This window comes from Sceloporus undulatus, chromosome 5 (assembly GCF_019175285.1).
Source record: "Sceloporus undulatus isolate JIND9_A2432 ecotype Alabama chromosome 5, SceUnd_v1.1, whole genome shotgun sequence".
NCBI classification, from domain to species: Eukaryota; Metazoa; Chordata; class Lepidosauria; order Squamata; family Phrynosomatidae; genus Sceloporus; species Sceloporus undulatus.
In genome coordinates this window covers 63,809,465-63,835,796 of record NC_056526.1, presented here as the reverse complement: position 1 = coordinate 63,835,796, position 26,332 = coordinate 63,809,465, and the positions used below count along the sequence as shown (strand labels likewise).

The 26,332-nt window shown below is 41.3% G+C and overlaps 1 protein-coding gene across 1 annotated transcript in view; it reads right to left on the bottom strand.

Moving 5' to 3' along the window:
- The window catches only part of PRICKLE1 (prickle planar cell polarity protein 1), an 83,835-nt gene extending 59,409 nt beyond the window's left edge, over window positions 1-24,426 (bottom strand). The window contains exon 1 of the mRNA XM_042468164.1: window positions 24,295-24,426. The gene's annotated coding sequence lies outside the window, so the exon portion shown is untranslated. The remainder of the gene's footprint in view (window positions 1-24,294) is intronic.
- Window positions 24,427-26,332: the final 1,906 nt, after the last annotated feature.

The window sequence follows — 26,332 nt, the reverse complement described above, 5'->3', positions numbered from 1 at the left end:
AGGGATGGAGAACAATTCACGTTGACAAGGAAATTTTCTAATCACATGGTTAGGCAGTCGTGTGGCGTAGCTGTCTGAGTGCTGGACACAAACTATGGAGACCAGGGTTCATTCCCAGCTCAAGCCATGAAACCCACTGGGTAACTTTGGGCAAGTCACATCTCTCAGCCTCAGGGGAAATCAAAGGCAAACCTCCCCGAACAAATCTTGCCACAAAAACCCTTGATAGTCTTAGGCCGCTGAGAGTTGGAAACGATTGAAAACACACACAAACACAACAACAACTAATTCATCAATTTCAGTGAGGGAATTTAAGATATTGCATGCAATGCTCTCTAGAAGAAAAGTTTCCTTTATTCCACTGAAAATTGCTAAATACCACCATGACGGAAAGATCAAGGGCTCTCCACACTACAGTTTAATGCTATGATATCACTTTAACTTCCACAGATGTTCCTACGGAACCTGGAGTTTTTATTTAAATATTACCTTTTAATCTGCCACCACCACCCCAAGGCAGACTGGATAAATTTTTAAAAGCATTAATAAATAACAGAAAGCCAATTAAAACACTGCAAAACTCTACAAAAAGTTTTAAAACCAGACAGACAGTTGGGGGGGGGGGAACCAGCCAGCACAACACACCTTATTTTTAAGATCCAAAGGATATTGTTGTTTGTTGAGGCACAACAGCTCTTTGGCTGTAGAATTCTAAAACTGTTAACAGGTAAGCAAAGGAAGACAGTATTCTCAACTCGGCCCCCAGCCATACTGTTAGTACCAAACACCAGAAAGAAGGCACCATTAAAACCAAATTAAGCAGATCGAGCTGCATTCCCTCACATTTAGGGTTGGAACACACCTGGGCAGGGCCTGATGAAGTAAGGCAGTAATTTCCATCTGTATTTTACGTTACCGAGACACACCCTCCTCTCATTCATTCCCCTATAAACAGAAAATTGTTTGATTTGAATAAAAGAAGAAAAAGAAAGGGAGGGGCGCGGCAAGTACTGAGATTTGTTTATTTTTTCTTATTGGTTTTGTAAGCTTTTTTCCCTTCCTTCTTCTTCTTCTTTGCTATGAAGGTCAAAAATAAAACCTCACCCAGTTGGAGTGAGAGGGAAGAGAGGCAGAAAGAATGTATACAAAGTACTCTAAACAAAGTTAAGCTCTCATAAGCCAGCCAGCCACAGGATGGTGGGTTGCTATTTAGTGCCAAAATGGCACTCGGTCCTGTTTGTGCTGCACATGGAATGCAGCAGTGCTCATTAAAATGCAGCCATTTTAATCCCATCACAAGCCATGTGTCCCTCCAGTTTATGGTATCATTACATATACAGTATTAGTGCAAGGAGTGGGGGGACTTGGGAGCAAATTTAGGTTACCAGCTACAAAAGGAAGGAACAAATGATAGCATTTTCTTATACTTTGCACTATGTCAGTCCTCTTCGTCAGCTCAGTACCGTCTATGCCACAGATGGCCGGGTCTGCATCTATTCTCCAAACGTTGTTTGTGCAGCTTCCACTCTCAGACTTACTATTTCTTTTATCTACAAAGAGGGCAAAGCTGAATAGCTTCTCTTGGAAGCTCCCAGACGAACAATTTATAGCTTGTACATAAGTTGCAGGCACTTGCCTTACGTTATAAGCATCCACATTTATCAAAAGTGAGGTCTCCACATTACAAGTTATAATGTTATATTCCATTTAACTGCCATGCCAGTTAAAATCCAATTGCGGGTTTTAGGGAGACACATTTAGACATTCAGTCATGAAACTGGGCTATAGAGTGTATTTGTGTAGTGTGAATTGAACCCCAAGAACAAGAATGTGTTTTCTGGTCATTTTCAACTGTTTTGTTTTCAGCCTTTTTGTGTTGTGCAGGCAACTTACTTCCCCATCATTCTCACTGAAAATTTTCTTCCGTCTGAAGACTCTTACAAGTATAATGCTTAAACTCTAATAGCCCCATGTGTTTTCCGTGTCGCAGACTCCCAGATAAGTGTGCCACAGGACAGATGCAGGCAGCCTTTATTGTCATGATGGGATTCAATGGGAAACGATGTCTTACTAATCTTAGTGCTGATCATTTCGTACATTTTGATTAATAAATTCCTGAGACGGCTCAACAACACAGGCGCCTGGGTCCAGTTTTCCACATTTCATTTCACGGCCACTCCGCCTACCACCTAGGCGCTTATCGCATTAACAACCGCCTATTTACCTCTCGGCTTGAAGCTCGGATCCGGAATGCCCTGGATGTTACTCATACCTAAATCGTTACAACTAGGGGCATCCAGGGCATCAAAGATTCCTGAATTCAATCGGGAAAGAGATAAGTCGGCTTATTGTTTAATGAGATAAGCTCCTAGTCTATCCCAAAGCCCCCCCCCCGGCAACTCCTACCCCCCCTTCTAGTGTTATGCCTGTTGAGTGGTGATGGCACTGAGACTTCTGGCATGCACTCTATTACCAATTCTTTACTTAGTGTTCCATGGCCCCCTTGGGGAGTTTGGTGATAAGCTTATGGACACTTTCCTTCCTTGCAGTGCGTCTAAAGCCACAGGAATTCAATATTCAAAGGGATCCTGTAGACCTTGAGACTAACTGGTAAGAGAAGTTGTTAGCATAGCTTTTGAAATTCATCATTGAGGAAAGCAAACCAAGTCTCGGGAAAGCTTATCTACAACTTTTCTACACAGTTAATAATACTAATAAGAATAATAATAAGAACTCATAATTAATAATAATAAATTTTATTTGTATTTTCCAGCCTCTCCTGCGGATCGAGGCAGGATCAAACAAACAAACTCAACAGAGCAAAATATAACTCAACAAAATAAAACAACAATGGCCCGTTACATACGGGCCTCAAAGTACGTCGCTGGAGCACGTATAGGGTTAGGATAGTGGCGGCACTTCCGCAACCCCCAACCCATAGTACGTGCCAGAACGACAAAAATTGCGGTGGCCGGTTCCACACAGCCCCCGCCTGACTACGTCACAACCGCGCTGCCTCAAACAAGGCGGCGCTCTGGTTGTTACATAGTGGGCCACGTGAGGGTTGCTAGTGCGCCTTTCCATGGCCCCGGAAGGAGCTCTGTTTCGGAGATCCTTCTCCAGGTTTGCGTCGCTGGGCACAGCCTTAGATGGCTGCGCCCAGCAAGCAGAGAGAAGGGCAAGCGGCCCCTTCTCCTCCTTCCTTGCTGCCGCTGGGTTGTCTGGGGCTTGAAGCCCCAAGGGAACCCCTTTCCAGGCTGCCGGGGAAGCAGCATTTTGCCCCTTCCTCGTGGCCCGGCAAGGGCGGATCGGGGTCTCCCAGGGCTGCTGATTGACCACTAGGCCCCTATTCCAGCTGGGAAAAAGGGTGGATGGCAGGCCGCCGCTCTCCGTAACACGCAATATTATCTTAAAATACAACCAATACAGCCAGGCAATTATTAACCAGTGAGTTAATGTAAAAATATCCATAAGTTTAGTCTCAACGAGTGCAAAAAGAGCCATTTGTATACAGAAATTTTCAAAGTCAGTGATGAGCTACACGGTATTGTGCAACATATGCAACAATGTTAATGTGATCTGACAATATTTCGACTTCTACTTGGTGACAAAAGTCACAGGAAGGAGTTAAACGTGAGAAAATGGTTATAAGTGGGAGTGAATTATTGTGGGATTTAAGATAAGCATGAAAAGCAAATGGAACGAAGGATATAAATTGTAAAAGAAGGGATATGGTCGGAGTGGTGTAGAGACAGGAAAAGAGGAAACGATCAGACAGAAAAGATGAGAATTATTCCATGATAATGGGGCTGAGACAAGTGGAATTAAATTTAAAAAGACGGTGGGGGGTGTATGAAAAAGATCCCTGCGTTAAAGGAAGGGGACCACTGTAATTTATGTTACTGTTACTCCATCACAAATGAAGAAAATAAAAACATCAATTATACCGAGTTAGTAAAAATAAAGGTTTGAATCCCTCCCCACATCCAACTTCACGGACCACTGAATTTTTTTGCACGACCCCAAGAAAGTCGTGGATCCTGCATAAGAACCGCTGCTTTATCTTGTGAACCATTACGCCTTGACCCAAAGATTTATAGTAATGCATGACATGAAAAATTCTTATGCCACATTTCTATTACAGTACCTGGCAGACACACTCATAAAGCTCTCAATGGTTTTGTAAATGACAGAAGGGGGGGGGGAGGATGGGGAGGGACAGCCCTCCGTGCTTTTTCCTGGGGTATTCCATGTGCTGTACACATCTTTTAAAAAAATATTTATCGTGCCTGTTGCCGTCAGGAGCCAATAAGTCTTGTTCATTCTGACTCCAATCTATTCACACTTTCAAGCATAGAATATTTACACTTAAGTGTTAAATATTTAAAAGAGGAGGCGTGTAAGTGGGTAACAGCCCAGTTACATTTATGAAGTTTTTATAGCTTACTACATCCCTTCATTGGGATTTCCATTCAGCAATATTACTACCAGTGAGTTAAAATATCCAAGTTAGTCTCAAAGGTGCCAAAAGATCCCTTTGTATACAGAATTTCAAAGCAGTGATGAGCTTACACTGTATTTTTGCAACATCTGCAACAAATGTAATGTGATATGAAAATATTTATGACTTCTACTGGTGACAAAAGTCACAGGCAGGAGTACAGTGCGCCCATGTTATACGTGGGCGTGCCTTATGTGGCTTTCAGCATACGCTGAAAGCCATGTGGAAGAAGGCTCCACTTGTCCCAGAAGGGATAATGGTGTGCGTGGCTGTAGCGCAGGCACTCTGCACCGCCCGCACTGCCACATGCACGAGCCTTATTCATTCTAATGGGGCTTGAGCACACGTGGAATTCCCTTTACACGAGGTGGTTGTCTGAAACAGATCCCTGCGTAAAGGAAGGGACCACTGTAATCTTATGTAAATTGTTTACTACATTCACAAATGAAGAAAATACAAACCTTCACTTATAGAAGTTAGTAAAAATAAAGGTGTAATCCCCTCCCCCCCATCCAACTTCATGGACCCACTGAATCTTTTTTGCAGACCCCTCAGAAGTCTGTGGATCCTACATTAAGAACCGCTGCTTTATCTTGAACAATACTTCCTGACCAAATATTATAGTCATTCATGACATAAAATTCTTATGCCACAGTTAGTACAGTACAATGGCAGCACACACTCATAAAGCTTCAATTGGTTTTGAAATGACAGAAGGGGGGGGAGGAGGGGAGGGACAAGCCCTCAGTGCTTTTTCCTGGACTAATTCCATGTGCTGTACCACATCTTTAAAAAATATTTTATAGTAGCATTGTTGCAGTCAGAGAGCCAAAAGTATTGTTCATACATGAACTCCAATCTATTCAACACTTTCAAGCATAGAATATTTACACATTAAGGGTAATATTTAAAGAAGGGAGGTAACAGCCCAGTTACATTTTATGAAATTTTATATGCTACTACATCATTCCATTGGGATTTCCATTCATCTTGCCTGATAATGCTTCTAGTCTTATAGAACAGGATATTATCTCTTATAGAAGATACAAATGACGATATCCGAAGCCAAAATTTGAAGCTAGAAAAGTTCAGAACCGTCTGGTGCCACTTTTATTATCAGTGTCCTATCTAGACAAATGACAGAGCTACAGTAATCAAAGACCAGCATGCCACTACAACAAAGGAACTTTACTGCTACTCATATTAAATCTCACATATATGTCCAGTGGTGAGGTAAGACCAGCATGCTCAATTTTCTCTCTGTCGGGTAGTATTTACGTATCTGGAGGCTGCATCATACATTACCTTTTTGTTCTTTTTGATTACATAAGTGGTAGATGTGGGTAGTCAGCCTGAGTTTCATCATGCAAACAAGAAAAACAGACCCGTGTGACTTGGGACAGAAATGGGAAAAGCTCAGACCTCCCAGTTGTTTTGACCTTCAAAAAGCCAAGCGAGCATGGCCCATCTGGATGGCCAAAGGTTGCCCACTCTTGCTCACAGAAGCTTTGAAGAAGTAAATTACATCTCTTTAGGCAGCTTGTTCTGTTTATGAACAAGTTTTGATTTCTCATAATGCTTACAGTAAGACTGCTGTTAATTTAAACCCACTGCTTCTTAGTCTATGCTCAGCAAAAGAGGAACTGATTGTTTTTTCCAAAAACCTTTTAGATATTTTGAGTACAGAGAATCTAACTTGTACAGTGTCTCCTGTCTTGTGTTACTAGCAACTATGGGGTATGTGGGCAGAAACACAGCTGAATCAACATGACTAAAGACATTTCTACTCACAGCCACCAACATTTTCAGGTGTTCCAGCACAAATCTCTGTTTCCTTGGAGACCATCTGAATATTTTATTTCTAAGACTGGGATCTGGTAATCACCAAAATGTTAAACTTGTATCAGCACTCTGCCTCCTCTGACAAAAGGTAGGAATTTATGTGACTGATTACTCCATTTAAAGAAGGGGGGGGGGAAATCCCATACACAGTAAACTAATGTGTCCAAAAGAAATGTTTTCCCTGATATGCTCGTTCTAAAAATGCAGGGGTATATATTGTAGCAATAGACAAGGAGGCCAAAGAGAATAGAAGAAGCTGTCCAGACCAGTGAAAAGAATTAAAGTCTCTCACCCAGGAATTATAAAATGATCCCATTCATGCACTTCAGAGAGCATGGCAGAGCCTTTTCTCTGGAGGACTTGCAAATATGGAATCTGCACCATCCACCTATTTGTCTGTTTATTTTTACTTTGAATATGAAACTCTAACTTAAGTGTTTCTGAATTTTTTCTGTCCCACTTAGCAAAGAAAACACCAAGAATAGGTCATCATAATTAAACGTTTAAGAGTGCCATCTAGTGACTCCCTTTTCTGCTCCTTCTCATGATTAAAACTTCTCCAATATTGCACAGACATACATTATTTACCCTTAACAACAATTAACTGACACTGGATTGTTAAAATTATTTTAAGGGTAAACATTTGCCCTTAGCTTGCACAAGAAACAATGTCAGTTAAGGAACAATATAGCTGATTGTTGAGCAGCCTTCAGGCAGTGGGGATGAGAAATGGAAACACATCTATAACCGTTAATGTTTGAAGCTTAAATTAATTTTTCCTTGCAATAAAGCAAAACTCTCGAAGCTAACATCTCAGCCAGCCACAATGACTACACCTAAAGTATTTTTAAAAAATCACCACATATTTATAATTCAGGATTCAAAGAATTCCAAAACAACTAAAAGAGCTGTATAACCAAGTCAAAAGAACAACCTTTTCAAGCTCTGCCCAACAGAATGCTGCAGGGTATGTAAGAGCATAAATGTATGTATGTTTATCCATCTGTCTATATGCAACAAAAATAAATAGCACAGCATGAAACGTATGCATTCCTGACTCTCAGATGGCCTGTGCCTGGCTCCATTTAAATGAATCTCTACGTGCCTCTACAAGGGGGCTTTGAGAAACACACTGACTGCCAAAAATCAGGAAACACAGTCAAGCCTACCTGTAGGGTATCTCCGTCCCTTTGGCAATTCTGAGAACTCTCTCCCTAGAGAGAGACACATCCAACTGGGCTAGATGCTCCCTGGACTGACTCAGAAAGACCAAGATGGCTGTGATTCTTCATCCAGGAGCCAATTGTGGAAATGAACATCAAGTGTAAGGAGGAGGGAGTATAGTTAAGGCAGAACCATCAACCAACTACGGAAAGTGGCCTCTGTGGCCTGTAGAGAGTTCCAGACACAGAAAATTATGTGCTGCATCTGCTACCATTGCCAAGTCCTGCTCTAAGTGTTAAATAGAAACAATAAATTTTAAAAAATGATTGAATGAAAGAAGTTCTTAAGAGGGATTTTTTTTCAATAACCTCAAAGGGAGTGCATGTCCTAATGATATATACCAACACCAGATTTTTAAAACTTGGACTGTATGCTCCTCCAGACTCTGGACTACAATTCTCATCATCCTTCCCAGCATTGGTTATGCTGGCTGGGGTGGGGATGATTAGACTTCTAACCCAACAGCATACATAATAGTTCCAGATGAGGCTCTTAAGCATGTGTTTGACATGCCTCATTCACTGAATTTTGCAGAATCTTCAGATAGCACTGTCCTCCACTTCTAATCTTTCCAACTTTCTCCACCACGTTTTATGCACTCTTTACAACAGAAACTTCAGATTACAGTCAACCCTTCTTATACACGGATTTTTTTACATACGGATTCAAGCATCCGCAGTTTGAAAATGTTCAAAAAAAGTATAAATTTCAAGTATCAAACCTTGATTTTCCCATTTTATATACAGTAAGGGACACCATTTTGCTATACCATTGTATTTAATGGGACTTGAGCATACATGGATTTTGTTATCCAGGGGGATCTTGGAACCAAACCCAGTGTATAACAAGGGTCCACTGTAGTTCCAAAGCTCTTTCTCATAGTTGTTGCCATAAAGAGGGCTTAAAAGGATACATGTTGTTGCTGTTGTTGTTGTGTGCCCTCAAGTCATTACAGTGACTTATGGTGAACCTAAGGCAAAATTATCATAGGATTTTCTTGGCATTTCTACCCCTGCTTTTGAAAAGAAATATACAGAAAATATACAGAGATTTTATTGTCATGATTAACAGCCTCTAAGGGCAGCATAACAATTAATGGGTGAGCGTGATCCAAAAGCCTAGAAGAAAACAAATCTTTTAATCACAGGGCAACATCAATCCCTCCTGTTTTTTTCAGATCAACAGACAATTCCTCTCACTACAGGCAAATTCCATTCAGGTTTAATTTAGCAATGGGAGTCTCTTAGAAACTGGCAAACAAGTCTTCAAAAGCCACTATCTCAACTACTTATATAGTTTATGGAACCAGAAAACCCCAAAGAAATATTGCATGTAACATGGTCTGTGATTGACTATTTCAAGTTATGGAGAGAAACCTTTGACAAATCATTTTTATTCCAAATTCAAATTAACCAATGGAGCAAGGTTATTTTTCAAACGGAATGAAGGAGGGGGGAGGGAATCAGTTAGGATTCCTATGTTTAGGGCTACTTGTTTTTTCAACTGTAACTGGTGGGGAAGGTCACTTCTGATGAATAGGGAGACTTGTATGAGGGTGGGAAAACAAACTCAGAGTTAATGTGGATTTTAAAAAAAAATAGCATTGCTGTATAATCGGAGTCAGTGATTTGAGCACAGATGCCAATTAAGTGCTTCCACATATTGCCAAGAAGTACACATGTACCAGTATCCAGCAAGACTTGTAGCAACACTGAGGTTTTTTGTAGCTGTTCAGCAGACACTTCCCTAGGATTAACTATTCAGAGAAGACCTTTTAAAAAAATCAGAACAAGTTTTCCATTTATGGAAAAACCTATGCGGCTAGAAAGGGCAGCCAGGCAATGGTATGGAGACAGAAATCTTTCAGAAGATTAATTTATCATCACCATTAGCTAAATCTGCTTTGAGAAAGATGTGAACAAACTGAGTGACAGAACATTAAAGATTCTAGTCATAAAGCCCTGATCTCATACTGTTATGGGCCAGAGTTCCAAAATTGGGAGTTTAAACACAGAGAATTCATGTCATTTACGCTCTCCATATTTTCTAGAGATGTTTACTTGATAAATAGGGGGATTATAATACACAATGCACTATGCATCACTACACCATCGCAGCACAGTATGACTCTGAGCAACAGAAGGATCGGGGAATTAAAGATGCAGAACTGCAGCCATTTTAGATTATGTATATACTTACGGTTTATTTATTGAAAGCATTTATATCTAACCTTGCAACTTATAAGATAAATGTAGTTCCTGCTCTTAGATTTACACTTGAGTATAAATCAGGGGGGAGGAGGGACAGACTGATAAACAAATTGACCCCAAAAACCTGGGTCAACTTATACATGGCTCAGTGCTGGTATAGGAACCCAATGCAAAGACAGTGACAAGAGGCAGAGGTGAGAAGTCCCTCTTGGCATGGTGGGCGTGGAAGCAGTGCTTCCACCCCATTACCCATCCCTTGCCCAAACCAGAGAAAGAAAGGGAAGACTGAGGAATTTCAAAGCAGGCAGAGGCCACCCCAGTCTTGGCCATGTGAGGAATGGAGACAAAGAGCAATACAAGACAGGTAATACAATTTCAGCGCCATTAGCAACAGAAAAGTAGCTTTTCTTGAGATCTAGCTACAATAGGCAGTTTGATTCTCACTAAAAGACAATGCAGATTCACAGGAGAAATGTAGCCACCTTTTCACACTCTCAGGATTGGTGTCCATGTGCTGCTGCTGCTGCTGCTCGCTCATTTTCTGGACTTGGACAAATTATTTAGGCAGACATCCAAAGCAAGCATTAGAAAGCACTTTGCATACAGCCAATCTGACTTTTAAACTAGACCAAAAGGTCTCATTCAGGTTAACCTTTGAGATTCTGCAGTTAAATATCACTAGTCATTTGTCATTGCCTCCTTAGAAGTAAGACATTCTATGCCCTATCATTTCAGAATAATGTATCATTTTCATTGAGGTCAAAGAATGGAAGCATGAGAATGCAGCTTGCATCCTTCAAAGGGTGGGATTTCAAAATTACGCTAGATAGTCTTGGCTGATCCTTCTTAACTTAGAATACAAGCATCAAGTAATTCTAAAGACTAACTCTAAAAGTGTAAATTAAACACTTATGTTATTATTGATGACCAGTTAAAATTTCAAGCAGGAATCCCAAAATGCACCCCTCCACATGTTGTTGGACAACTCTCATCTGGTTTAAGAGTTGGATAACTCTCATCAGCCCTAGCCAGTACAGCTAATGGTATGGGATCATGGGAAATGCAGTCCAACAAGCATGAGACCACACATACCTCACTTCTGTCAGAAGGATACCATTACAGTCCTGGAACAGTGCAAAAGTACTGAAAATAATCTGCTAGCACTAAATATAAATAATAATAATAATAATAATTATTATTGTTATTATTATTATTATTATTATTATTATTATTATTATTATTATTACCTAAATGGAATAGCAGGACATATCAAAATGATTTTGCATAGATTATACTTCAAGCTCTTACTGCAGAGTTCTGTTTGGTCAAGAGGTAGGAGATCACATCATTGCCTGAATTCAGAAAAGCAAATTGTGCCAAGGACTCACAAATATAAAAAACATCTGCATGCATTTAACAGTCTTTGGACTGTACCAACAAATCCCTCTGATGGTCTTAAAAGGAAAGAAAACCACAAACAAGGGTTTGATGCAAAGAGCCACTGAACTGGCACTCAAATGCAATGTGCCTACGTACCACAGAAAGCAAGTCACCTGCATTCATTTAAATAAACCAGAATTCTGGAGAATCTTGACTTGTCACTTATATGCAAGCATGCTAATGCATGCATCTACTTAGATTCTCCCAAAAATGAAAGGTGCTACAGTAAACCGGATCTCACTGGGTGGAAAGACTTCAGTGGCATATCTGAATCCAAATCCTGTCTCATTCCTCCCCAACCACTCTAGAAATTATAAACCAATGTCAAACTCTATTTTTTAGGGGAGCACCAAACCAACTTCTAATTCAGATACAACACTTAACCTTTTTTCCTCCCAAGTAGTTCCTGGCTACTCCTGGCTGGAGAAAAGAGGGAGCAATTGACCAACATGCATTAACATGCTTGGATGTGAATGACAAACCAGGAATCTGTGGAATTCCAACTTATTATTTGGAGTGAATGCAGACATAAGTGAATTGCCTAAAATCACCCAGTGGATTGCCATAGCTGAGTGAGGATTTGAACCCTGGTCTCCAGAATCATGCATAGTCCAACACTCAAACCACTACACCATGTTGGCTCTCTTATAATTAAGTGCGCATAACATAGACTACAGGCAGCCTTTGTTACACCTGGGAGAACTCAATTATAACTATTCTTAGTGCTTGGTCATTTGGTACATTGTCTCTCCCAGTGTAGTCTTAACCCTCCTACTCCCCCATTCCAGGGTTCACACATTATGGCTGTTACATCCACTTCTTTAGGCTGGTTCTATAAGATTATTTTCTTGACTGCCCAGCATTAGAGTAGTCTGTCGGTCCATGGCAACAGTGGTTTCAGCTGCAGAAAGCTCCCTCCTCTAAGAAAACCATAAGTCAAGAAGAGGCCTTTTGAAAGCACAACAGAAACCTATTGAGATCTGGCCTTCTTGCTACTTAGGACTTTGCTCTCCGGAGCAAAGCAGCTTCTGATTTAGTTTCTTTTGTAAATAAAGGAAGAATTTATTTCTCGAGTAGGTGGACAGTTGTCTTGTTCTTTCGAGCACACTGGGCAGTGAGCAAGGACATTTTGTTGGCTTTTTGCCCAAACTGTCTAGACTTATAGAAAGAGCACAAAGGAATTTATAGGGTTACATTTTACTAAAATAAACAAATGTGCACTCTATTATTCCTTTCTTCTGCATTCATAAGAAACAAGATCTAAATCACTCCAACAATCAGCCAGAAGTTAAAACTATATTTATTACTCAAGAGCTTCTCTTTGTGCCTTGAACAAAGTTACCCATATGATAAACAGACTAACAAAGTGATAGAAAGCATTCCAAAATTCCTATGTTCTCTTGTATGTTTCAGGAAGTATCTTTGAAAACATATGATGAATTTCAAGCTCAACTTAAATTCTACATAAGTAGAATATGTATATTATAAACAGATACAGACACATTAATTATTCATTCTAAACCATATAATGTAAGCCAGAGGCCAAACAGTTCAGATGTGTGTCAGTTACTCTTTCTCTAATAGTTTCCTTGTAGTATACCAAGTGTTTTAAATTTTACAAAGGAAGAGCAGGATCTCTTAAGAAACAAAGCATAACTAATCAGTGTTCAGTGATCCTGAACATGAACTCTTGATCATCATCATAAAAAGTGCCTGGCCACATAAAACAAAGTTACAAGTAAATCTACATTAGCTGTGAGAATTTTAGGAACCGAAAAGCACTCAACAGCCTCATCGGAACATTAACGGACCATGATTTACCTTATGGGAAATCTGCCAGAAGCAAATGATGATGTTCTAGTCATGTTGATTTTTAGACCACTGTTAATAAACACTAACTATAACTAGTTGGGACAAAATAAATGTCTGAAATGAATAAGAGCCAGTATTATCACAAAGCTCTCATTCAACTAAGGAGGGAAACATGAGCTAACAAGGTTGCTTAAGACATCTTGTGCTGCAGATCACAAATGCCAGACAGGAGGTCACTGATTGTGCCCCAGTTATCTAGCCCTTCTGTTCTGGGACTTTATTCTGTCCCACCACAAAGCAGAAAGCTGGACTACTAGAATGATTCACCCTTGTTCTAATTTAACCTCGTGGTTGTATGCCTTCAAGTCATTTACAACTTATGGTAACCCTAAGCCAAACATATCATGGCATTTTCTTGGCCTGATTGGTTCAAAGGGGGTTTGCCATTGGCTACCTCTGAGGCCAAGAGTGTGTGTTATTTACTCAAGGTTCCCTGTTTCCATGGCTGAGAGGGGATGTGACTCTTGGTCCCCAGAGTCCTTGTCCAGCATTCTAACCACTACACCAGGCCAGCTCACTAATCAAACTAAGGGTATGTACACTTAAATGGAACTACTGTACACATAAAGTCAGAGATCTGGATTAGTTGTGCTCTCTGATTTAGTTGTATGTTGTGAGTAGGTGAATATGTAAAGGATACACCTTCACTGTAATCAATAAAAAACTTTACATTGCTTTGCAAATAGACATCCCTCCTTTCTACTTTCCATCTTTCTCATCTCATTCTCTGATGTAGAGTGTAGACTCTTTCAGAAAGTTACTTGTGCATTTTGGCCTATGTAGCTCTGTTAAACTAATAGCACTACATAAAAAACAAAAATGAAATCACACCAAGCCATGATCTGCACTAACCACATTGCAGAGATGAGCATCTAAACTCAGAACAACTATTGTTTGAAGCAGTTTTAACACAATTTTCTATTTCCATCTGCACACTAGTCCCAATGGTTTGTCGTCAAACAACATGCCAAACCAGATAGCACAAGTCATGTCTTATAAAGCATGAATTCTCCTTTAAATCTTGTTTGGATTCCAATTATGATTTCCTGCTAGATCACAAAACTTGGTTTGTCAAGTCACTTTTCCAATCTAAAGGGTGTTTAGGACCATATAGGTTTCTGTAAACTAAATGTCTCTTCCACTGCTCAAGCATCTTCCTTACTGAGCTATTAAAGACAAAGTCCTAGTGTTTCCCTAACTTCGTGTGCTGGTGAAGTTCAACAAGCATGGTGATGCTGTTCTGTAGCGAACAGCTAAAATTCCATGGTTTCTAAGGCAGCTATGGGTTTGTTCCAATTGGCATATGGCACTACGCATTCTGCATTTACATCTGGTTTTTTTCACAGTGGGGCTGACTGTGGAAGAAGCTTTCCGTTGCTTTGTATAGATCACTACCAGGTGGGGGTTTGGCTTTTCAAGACCTAGGGCCTCCAGGCAGGTGGGTGGGATGGCTGGGGAAGTACCAATTAAGATGGTTTCTCCCAGAAGACTAATAGATCTGCATGGTTTCCTGTTTTCCTTCTCAGGCCATTCTTTCATGGCTTTGGTTGACTTCTGAAAATATCCCATATGGATGTTACAGTTGTTCCTAAGTGCCCTCCCCCACTAAATAGAGCACAACAAGCCTCACAATTTACAAGGAAACAGGATGGACAAGAAATTGATTGTTCTAGCTGAAATTCAGGGCAAGACTGACTGAACATGGTTAGAACCCTTCTGAAGGCTTATTCTGTGACAGTGAGGAAATTATTCAAAATTTTCAAGGACCTATTACATGTGGGGGAAAAAGTGGACCACTCAACCAGTCAACAAATCACTATAGTCCATTTTGACATTGATACAATCCATGGGCGAGATCCACCAGATATAACTTCAGTCTCTGCTTTTCCAATTAAGAGGCACTTACAAATTTATACAGCCTGAGGATTAGAGATAGAATTCCTGGAAAGATGAGCCAAATTATATGACCTTTATCTTTCTTTCTTTTCTAAGATTTTTATTAGTTTTTAGTACAGTCTAGTTTATAATCCAAATAATATACAACCAAAGAAGAAAAAGAAAGGAAAGCATTAAAAGAAAGAAAAAGGAAATCTTAACAATCTTGACTTCCAGTCTGGATTCATTGCCAAAGTCTCTGCTGATGTTTGCTCATCTCCAGTCCTTTGGCACCTCACCTGTTTTCCAAGATTTATTTTGAAAATGATGGCAAGTGCTTCTGCTAGTCTGAAGCTGGAAATAAGCTTAAAGATGCTGGGGGGAGGCACTGCAGGAAAGAAGTGGGTTAAAATAAGCTGGATGTGTCTTTCTATCCTCCACTTGTAATTAGCATTATCCACCCTCTGTTTTACTTTTGTTTGACAGCCAGTCATGTTTGAAGACATGGGCATGCTGGTATCCTTTGCTTCAACAACCGAGTCACTTCAACCATATTCGCTGTGATATTTTAAAAGTAATGAATCTAAAGGGAAAGCTGTTTACAAAATGCACAACAGCCACAAGAAAGCAAGTATCCCTATTTAAATTAAATACAAGCACAGTTCCATTCTTGAAATGCACTTAAAATGCTTCTGTGTGCATGTGTACAGGTGGTTTATGTTGCCAATATTGCATAAAACTGGCAATAGTTCAAACAGAATTGTTACTGAGCTCAAAGACAACAATTGTGAGATAAGGGACCCGCAGTTGATATTCTAAAAAGGACAGCTGGTTGCAACTTCAGCACATAATGTTCTTGTAGATATGCTTGAATTTCTTTTTGAAGTGCATAGTCAAACAATCATTCACCAGACAACCTGACCTAGAGAGTAAGCAAAAGGCAGCAAAAATCTAAAGAAGAGTTAAAAAGCAGAAACACAAAGCTTTCATACACTAGGCAGACCATGCATAGCAAACTGATGGATCATAAAGACTTCATCCAGGCTTCTTGCATTACGTTAGACATCTGTACTGCTCCCAATCCAGAAAGCACCCCACTCCACATCAGCAGAAACATTCTTTCAGAAGCCCAATGCTGGCACAGTGACTATAAGCTCAGAAGAGTCCTCCAAGTATTTCTTACACTGTTTTTTTTTTGTTTGTTTTTTGCCCTGGGAGTGCCACTTTTTTGATCTAGTCCATCAGTGAACAGGTCTGTAACCTGTTCTCTGGAGCATACACTCTCATTCTTAGTAACAGTGTTTTATATCTGCATAGTACTTTTTAGTGTTGAAAATGTTGCAAGTGCTTCAGACACCTCTTCTTGTAATTATTACAATAACCTTGTAAGTTAAATCACTCTTTACTCAAAGACACAGCTGTGTTAGTCTGGAATACCAGTATGCAAAGGGATCTTGTAGAACCTTTTGAGACTGAGAGAAAGAAGCTGGTAGCATAAGCTTTCATAGACTTGGTCTACTCTTCCATACATCTGAGAAAGACCAAGAGGAGAAACAGACAGTCATAATAAGTAGGTTTCTGTCTGACTTCAAGGCAAGACATTTAGATGACGTATGCCTTGAAGCTGGCCAAAAAGTGTACCCAAGCCACACTATGGGAAGAAAAGTTGGACTAAAAAGGAGCTTGATTTTCCCGCTTTTTCTCAGAAAGTGCACACCTTCGCATGTACATATAAATGCACTGACACCAGGCTGGCTCCAAAGGAGCACTCTTTCCAAACCTCAACCCTAACTATGCATGGAAACACCCCATCGTAGGAGCACATTTAAAAGGGACAGAGCTGCTATACCCAAGCTGTGAGGGTGGCAATGCCCAAAAGAAAAACCATGACATCTCTCATGGAGATGAATACAACAAAACAGACAAAGAGGTGGCATGGTGTGATGGGAGACATGATTGTACCTTGCCAATATCTGTTCTGATGTCATGTCCCTGTGAGATGTTACACATGCAAATGTGTGCAGGTTCACAAGAATGGCCATCCAATGGGATGGCAGTCACCAGTGGTGAGGGGAACAGTAAAACAAAAAAGTACCTAGAAGCACAGCTTGAAGCCACACCATGTGTCATGACATGCCCACTCCAGTTGGCTTGGGAACAGGTAGGTGTGGTTGGTGCGGTTTCAATGCAGCTTTGGAAAAGGCAGCTTCAAGCCACTTTTTCCTGCCTGTCTGTTTCACCCCCACGTCTATGAAAGCCATGCTACCAGCTTCTTTCAGTCAGTCTCAAAGGGGCTACAAGATCCCTTTGCATACTCATTCTTTGTTGTGTATTTTCCAAGTCATTTCCAACTCATGGTTACTCTAAGGTGAACATATCATGGGTTTTCTTGGCAAGATTTGTTCAGAGGGGGGTTGCCATTACCTTTGCCTTCCTCTGAGGCTGGGAGAGGGTGACTTGTTCAAGGTCATCAAGTGGTTTTTATCATTCCCCATAGCATAGAAGGGGAGTAGGCAAAGATGGAAAGAATTTGATTTTCTGCATGGCAGGGGATTGGATTGTATGGCCCTTGTTGTCTCTTCCAACTCTATGATTGTAAACTCATAACAGAGATGTGAACCAAACCAGGGACATCAAGATTCACTGTTCAGTCATTTAACTATAACACCATACAGCTCTCCTTTTCCTCCTACTATTAAATGGACTAAGCAGGATGGAAGTAACTCCCTCACATACAGTGGAAGAAGGTAACCCTTCCCCTTGGTCAGTCCACAGGCCATCCATGCTTCCAGTGGAGGTCAATAATAATTGCTTGCAAGTGAAGGGATTCCATTTTATCAGAGCTTGGAGAGAGGAGTGTATGGCCTTCAAAAGACCCTCATGGTCATCTTAGAACAGGCTCAAGGGAAATACGCCATGGGTTAGTAATATATATAGGGCCATGGGCCACTTTTCAGGTTGCTCAAGCACTTGAGTGCAACAGGCCCAAAAAGCATGGTCTAAGGGGGAAAGACTCAGTGGAGTCTTTTTTAAAAAAAAAGAAAAAAGAAAAAAATAGAGAACATAAAAATAGACTACTTATTTTATCTTTTAATTATTTCAATTATTAATAAAATTAACCCAATTTATTAACAAGAAAAATTTCCTCACACATACCTCCTTATTATAAAATTTATATTTCTGTATAAATCAGCTTAAATGCATTTAAACTGACATAAATGTATTTAAACTGACTTCTGAATGGGATGGTGACTATGATATTGACTATCCCATTGACTACAATGTGTTTCCATTAAATGTAGCTGACACTGTCAATTTGTATCCTAAAAAATATGGAGAGAATCTGAGTCACCACGGGCCCACAAAAAAGGCACAGGGCGGTCTCATGCAGCCTGAAGGTCACACTTTGCCCACCCCTTCAATAAGTTAACTGTATATCCTCATGTTTTTGCTTATCAAAACTCCAAATTATGATGATAATCCAACAATTATCTGCTCCTAAACTCAATTACGTCAATCAGTTGTAGTGTATTTACGTCTGTGATGACTTGTAGCCCATGGTGTTTCTCCAAAAGGTAGGAAAGAAAGAACAAATGAGAAGGAAGCAGCAAACTGATCTTCTAGGCACTATTCCAAGAAGAGGTAAATGACAGCAGCTTTGGGGTCGGTTGCCTTCTTTGTTTTTTAAAGAAATATTAAATGTTTGTGTTGGCTCACACATCCCTCTTGGCATCTTAATTATTGTGCATATTGTGGAAATTCATTCTGCAGAGAAGTGATAGTAAGGGGGAAAGCTTTAATGAACACACACCGAGTTGCTTTACCATGTTCCTAAAGTGACGCTAACAAGAAGATTAATTCATTTAGAGCAAAGTCTAAACATGAACACAATATAATGGCAAAGACAGAATTATTACATAGCCCTTGAGAAATTTTTCTCAAGAACTGGAAATACCCTCTGACAATCGACCCAGAACTAAGGAAACTGCATTTGGAGAAACTGTCGTCTTGGCAAGGAGGAAAGTGATCTGATTGGTCTATCTGCGTAATGTTGCCAGAAGTGTCATGACATCAGTGTGCTATAAGTTGTAAAACATGTTGCTTCTCACCATTCTTCATCTGAATGGGAAAGTAAGAAGAATCTAACATTACTTTTCTCCTGCTCCTGTTACTGCCTAAAGCAAGTAAAAGGTGCTGACCTGTATATTTAGAATGGTGATGGTACTTGTATCTTGTACTAATGTCACAAATACATATTGCACAATCTTACATAATTCTACCACTGGCAATAGCCCCTTCATTTTCATTAGCTTAGCTGTTGTAATATCACAAAACACTGGAGAACATTTCAGCTGCTGAAAGGGGAGAGTAATAAGGAATGATATGTCAGTTGGACTTAAAAAATGAGAGTACAAATAAGCTTACACCCAAGCATAAAATCTAAAAAGGTTGTGTCTTGTTAGTGCGGGTAAAGGTAATGCATGCCACATCTTGATTTGAGCTGAGTAACTGTCTTGGCTATCTTCACATGGCCATATGAATGAACCTTTTGTCCATTCATAAAGGACCTTCACTCTTCCCTTCATGCAAATCCCACTTAAACCAGGAGATCTCAAACTAACTACAGTTACACATTAGATTCAATTGGTTCTAATCTCCAGAAGAAGCTAAGATCCTAAATCATGGTTTAGAATCATGGCTTATTCTGAAGCTAGTAACCAGTTTCCTGGTTAGACTTTCCTGGTTTAAATACAACTTGCTTAAAGGGAGAAATGACACACTACACACACAATCCAAGTTTTTTTCTTCTATCTCTGTAAAGATGTTCATAGTGTATTGGTTAATAAACCAGAAGATATAGTTCAAGATCATATTAGGCATGAAAATGTTCTACATAATTTAGTTCAGTTATAAACTGGCCAGTAGAGCAGAAAAGTTCAATTCATAATTTAAATATAGGGTCATAGAGGTTTTGGTCATGTAACTGGACAAAAGCATACTCTAGGAACATAGAATGATGCCTTCTAGCAAAAGGACCACTTAACTAGTAGCTCACTATTACATATATTAACTTACAGTGCCTTTGTAGCACCTTTATACCACCTGTTTCCAACCCTTACAAGATGCAGAAACTGAAGCTGAAAATGTTTTACATATAAAGCACATGCTCTGCTCCTGAACTATAGCCCTTCCTCGTGTCTATGGTTCTTATTCATGGATATGTCAATTTTATGTCTGTGAATAAAACTTACTCATGACCATACAACAGTTGGAAAAATGAGACACAATTTGGTCTGCCAATTAAGCAAATTGACTGCTCCTCAAAAGAAGTGTTACAAGTTGATGTCTAGTGATCATATTAAATATCACTCCAACTATCCCTTATAGGGCTCTGTTTCCTGTAGAGCAGGCAAGAGAGATTCCAATGTGCTGAGCCAACACACATAAAACTAATGTATTTTCTAGGACAACAGGGGGAGACAGACCTAACAGAAGAGTACAAAGTTCACCAAAATACTCCTTTACTATCCATGCCACAGCCAAGAAGCAAGAACAAAATATTTCATTATCTCTAACAAGCAATATTTTGTCAAAGCTGTATATCCTGGATATAATCTAGAATAACTATTTCTGAAAGAAACAAGATGGCATGCTCGTTTTCTTTTCTTTTAAAAAGGTTTCTCCACATTCTACCATTTAAAGAGAAATACTAAGATTACTTCTATTTCTGTATGAAAATCTGTGCACTTCACGAAGCTTAAATCAAGGCTTATACTCCAAGCACAATTTGCCACTTTGTATTGGAGGAATTCTGGCCCATTTGTGCTGTCTATGGGGTTTTGTTTTTTAAAAAAGAGTCCTAAACAGCAACAGTATTTAAAAAAAAAACTTTAAAATACAATTACCTTTTCAGTTATGCCACAGGATATTAGGGAAATCCAGACTCTCCTGTTGCTTTTAGCTACATCTGACTCCAATCTTAATAGCTCAGCTATTAACCCTGTAAGATTTCCTCCCCCTCCCTGCCCCACAGCTGATGTTAAAGTTTTCCTAGGTAACTAAGTCTGACTGAGTGTAATATCCATGACTACAAAGAGAAAAAGCATTATAAGATGTGACTTTGAATGTGATCATATGCAAACTGACTTAGAAGTCTGCCTTCTTGCGTCCAGTGAGATTTATTTCCAAATAAGGGTGCAGAAGGTAGTAGGTTTAAGGCCTGATATAAGCCCCTTCGGTGCAGTGAGGCTTATGTCCAAGTGAACACCCATAGGATCAAGAAAGTGTCTATTTTCAAGTAGTATTTGTTACTGCAATGGTTTCCTTTAAAATTAAGCATCTGATGAGCCTATTTTTCCCCCTTTTGCACATAGTTAAACCTATCTGCTTGTTAGTAACATTCTTCCACATTAACTCTCTCCCAAATATTTCAGCAGAGCTAAAGACAAGGAACATAATTCTGGGAGGAAAAACCAGATACATAATGCAAAATTCCTGCAGGCAAAGAGTATGTGTGGGAAGAAACACAACTAAGTAAAGGTCAGCATTCTGAAGCACATCTCAAGCTATGGGGAGAGATGCATGACAGCCATTTATTTCTGTCACCTTTGTACATTAGGATGTGGGAAATATATAGGGTTGGCATTTAATCCTTTGCATAAACATTGAGCTAGGACCTTATAAAGACTTCCCCACTGTATTTCAGCTCACCAATGGTTGGTATTTAAAGGCACTTAAACTACTCCCCCCCCCCAAAAAACAACCCACAAAAAGTTGCATTTTGCTTTCCTTTGCCCCCAGCTGGGGGAAGAGTGACAGACTAAACCATGAAGGCATCCAGCTTTAAGGTTCTGGATGGAAACACTCTCCACCCCAGTCAGCCAAGATAAATGGTTGCTGTATAAGTTTGAGATCATGATGGAAAAGTTTGGCGTCGTTTGAAAAGGAGGGGAGAGGGATGTGCGCCACACTTCAAAGAGGCTCTCCGAGTGCAAGAGGAATCCGTACCCTTGGAAAGTTAAATGCAAGCTGATTTTCCAGAACAAGGGGGTGTGAAGCATTTCTTCCTTCAACCTTAGAAGATTCTTAGGTCCTGACAAACAAAACCATACCCCCTTCCCTTGGGGCTTCCCAATCCACAAAATAAGAGAAGGGAGTCAAAACATTTGACTGCTGGGCTGAGGATAATGGAGAAAGCAAAGCGTTGCAGGGGGAAAAGTCAGTTGTCACCCAAGTGACAGACAACAGCTGAGCTCACACATCTGGAGTCCAACTCAGGCAGGCATGCTGAAACTCACACCCATCTATAGCCGTGGCCTGTGAGAAAGACAGATGGAGTTGTCTTTCCTAGGAGAGTAAAAATAATAAATACAGCCAGATACTCTGCAGAGAATGCCTCTCCGGCTGCGTGTGCTTTACCAATCCTTTTGCGATTGCAGTCTAACAGTTCACCAGGGCTTAAGAGATAAATACCGCTTTTTTCTACGTGCCAAGAGTTTTAATTATACCATGCCCTACCTTTATATAATACATGGCTTCAGATATATCCATTCTATGTTTCGTTCGGGTGCTTCTACCTCTCCTGTGAGTTGTGTGTTGTGTGCAAGCTGTGTGCTCAGAAGACACAACCGTGCAAAGTCCAAAAAAATCCAGAGGTTACAGTTTTTGCACCATACTCATCTTTCCTTTGACGTCTCAAGCAAATCTGGCTTTCTATATTTAAAAGGAAAAAAAATGAATTTCACATGCCAGATTCCTTCTTCCCTTGGCAGGGTTTTGCAATCTGCCCCAGCTTGGATTCAATGAGGCTGACAATAGTATTTTCATAGCATGTCAAGCAAAGTCAGTCCACAATCTAGTGCATCCACACTGGAGGAATAACCCGGTTTGGTACCGCTTTAACTGCCCTGGCTCAAGGCTAGGAATCTGGGAGTTGGGAGTTTGTTGTAGCTCCGCTCTGGGCCCCACAACAAACTCCAACTCCCAGAATCCATAGCCTGAGCCAGAAAGAGTAAAAGTGGTGCCAAACTGGGTTATTTCTCCAGTGTGGATGCAGCCTAAAATTCATGGCACCACCTTATGCTGGACCATTGAGCCTTGAGATTCGAGAAAGAAAACATTGCATGGGATGCTTCAGAACTAACTGAGAGCAGGGACTGTCCCAGGAGGCCAGGCAGTGGTCCCCAATCTGTGCCCTTGGTGGACTCCAGCTCCCAGAAGCCTCAGCCATGTTGGCCAATACTCTGGAATTCTGGGAGCTGAAGTCCCAAATCCCTTAAAGAGCACAGTTTGGGGACCCCTGGTCTAAGACTTCACCTCTTATGAAGAGGGATCCCAATTCCAGCATTTTAAAGGCAGGGAAAGAGGAGTGACAGAGGCAAGACGCCAAACACATACCTAGGAGTAAACCACGAGTAGCTAGCCCTCGAAGCCCCGACTGCATACAGAGGAAAAGGAGGAGGTCAGGGTTTGGGGGTCTTGCAAAGGTGAAAACGCAAGATCGGTGCAGTCCCATTGAAAAACGTCACCTTTAGGTGCTCAGTCCCAAGCAAAAGGGGCAAGGAAGGGGTGACCTGCCAACAACATCAAGGTTGAGGTTGTCCCCAGAAAATGCGGGGCGCCGCTGGTCATTTCCTGCAGGAATCCTTGCTTTCCCCTCCCTCCGGACAGCTGCCCCCCAGCCCTCTCTCCTCCCACTCGTCACCCGGGGGGGGGGCTGCGCCCGGACTGCAGAGGGGATCCGGGCTGGCACCGCGTTAGCTGCCGGGGGGGGGGATTCTGGGAACGGGAGCATGTGAATAAGGACACTACAGCCCCAAAGGAGGACTCTGCATCCCCAATAAAGACTCTGTAGTTCCAAAGGAGGACTCTGCATCCCCAAAAGAGGACTCTACACCCCTACAATATGGACCCCATACCTCCCAGTGAGGACTCTGTACCCCCCAAATGAGGACTTTCTACTTCCAAATAAGGACTCTGCAAAAATTCATGACTTTGCACCTTCAAAGAAGGACTCTGTACCCTCAAATGAGGACTTTTCACCCCAAAGGAGGACTGTGTACCTCCAAAGGAGGACTCTGCACACACACATCCCCCCCCTGACATTTCCAGTCCCCCGGACTCTGGGGACCAGGAAGCCCAAGGAGGACTCCTCCCCCCAAGCCCCCAGTCCCAGGACTCCCTGGCCTTGGCCCCCGTTCCAAAGTGGGCTGGAACTGGATTATTCCCCGCAGTGCGGACGCAGCGAGAGGGAGAAGGCGGCTGAGGTTGCCTCCCTGGAGCCTTCTCCTCCTCCTCCTTCTCCAGGAGAAGCAGGAGCCAGGGACTCACCGTGGAGCAGAAGCGCTTGAGCAACCGGGGCAGCAGGGGAGCCCTCCAGGCAGGAGCTACGAGGAAGAAGAGGAGGAGCTGGGGACTGGCTTGGGCTCCTGCTGCGGCTGAGGCATGGCTCCTCTGCTCTGCTGCATCCCGAGCCCGCGCCAGAGGACTGCTCCCTGGACCGGCTCTGGGTCGCCCCCCACTCTGGCATCCCCCGAAGCCCATTGGCTGGAGCAGGGCGCCTTGGCCAATGGGCTTGGGGCTCTCCGGCGCTTTGGAAAACCCGGAGGGGTGGATTGGGAGGAGGAGGAGGGGTTTGGGGAAGGGGCTCCGGAGTGTGCAGCTGGGGCTGCTGCTGCTGCTGCTTTGGGAAGCAAGGGAGAGGCAGCAGGGAAAGCACCCAGGACCTTGTCTTTTATTTCTTTTTATTTTATTTTATTTTTTATTTTTCATTTCATTTTATTTCATTTTATTATTTTTTATTTTATTTTATTATTTTTCATTTTATTTTATTTCATTTCATTTTATTATTTTTATTTTATTATTTTTTATTTTATTTTTTATTTTTATTTTATTATTTTAATTTTTTATTTTAATTTTTAATTATATTTTATTATTACTGATGGAAGGCGTAGGGTGACAATGTTATTATGTGACATTGCATTGATACTGTATTTTATTGGTGTATTTTAACGTGAGCCGCTTAGATCATTCAGAGTGGGATATAAATACATTATTATTATTATTATTATTGTTGTTGTTGTTGTTGTTGCATTATTGCAATTATTATTGCCGGAGGGCTGGGAGTCCTTAGCCCAAAGCAGTTCTCTTTCTCCCTGGACGCATCCTCCATCTCCAGCCTTCCTGTCCGGGGAGGGAAGATTCCAAACTGCCCTCCATTTTGAGAAGCTTGGATGGACATATTAAATAAAGTCTTATTATTTATTTATATATTTATTATTTTTTATTTGATCCTGTCCTCTCTTTTTTTCTGGAATGTCTTCCCTTTCACCTTGGCAGAGAGGACATCTGGACCACCAGGTGCCCTCCTTTTTTCCAGGACCTGTCTTCCATGTCTGCCTCCTGTCCAAGGAAGAATGCCAAAGTGCCCTCCATTTGGAGCAGGGCTAAAAAAAAAAGCACGAATTTTACATTTGCAGGAGTGTTTCTCACTTTTATTTTGGGATGTCCTCCATTTTCTCCTTGAGTGCCCTCCATTTTGTGGTGCTTTGTCCTCCTTTGCAGTGAGTCACCCTGGGGAGAGGGCAGCGCTATATAAAAGGACTGGGTGCCATCTCCTTGGGTCTGCGATGGGAGTCAAGATGGTGCAGGGGTTTGAGTGTTGGATTGTGACTCTGGGGACCAGGATTCGAATCCAGGTTCAGCCATGGTAACCCACTGGGTGACCTTGGGAGAGTCACACTCTCTCAGCCGCAGGGAAATGCAATGGGAAAACCCCTCTGAACAAACCTTGCCAAGAAAACTCCATGATAGAGTTGCCTTAGGATCACTGTAAGTCAGAAACGAAAGTACACCGCACACATCATTCACCAGGAAAAGGCACTGCTTTACCACCCCTTTCACTATTTGAAGTTTTTAAACACTAGATTGTTTTCCCCCCCCACACGAATGACCTGAAAGCCAGAAAATGGGTCCACCTTCTCAATTTCCTTCCACCAAAGCGGACAAATTACCTGCTTTGCTGATGTCTGCCTCCAAGCCCTATGGCGACCCTGTCCTGGGGTTTTCTTGCCAAGGATTTCTACAGACAGGTTTACCATTTCCATCCTCTGAGGCTGAGAGAGTGGGACTTGCCCAAGGTCACCCAGTGGGTTTCCATGGCTAAGCACTGGTCTCTGGAGTCTTAGTCCAATGCTTAGGCCACTACGTCACACTGGCTCTGCTCTTGCAAATATTTATTTAGGGGAGGGAAAGGTTGGTGGCTAAATCCAGTGGCGTCCCTAGGGTTGGTGTCACCCCCCTCATTGATCCCCTCCTCCCATTTCATGCCATATAGAATCCTTAGTTTTAAAAAAATTGCACTAATATT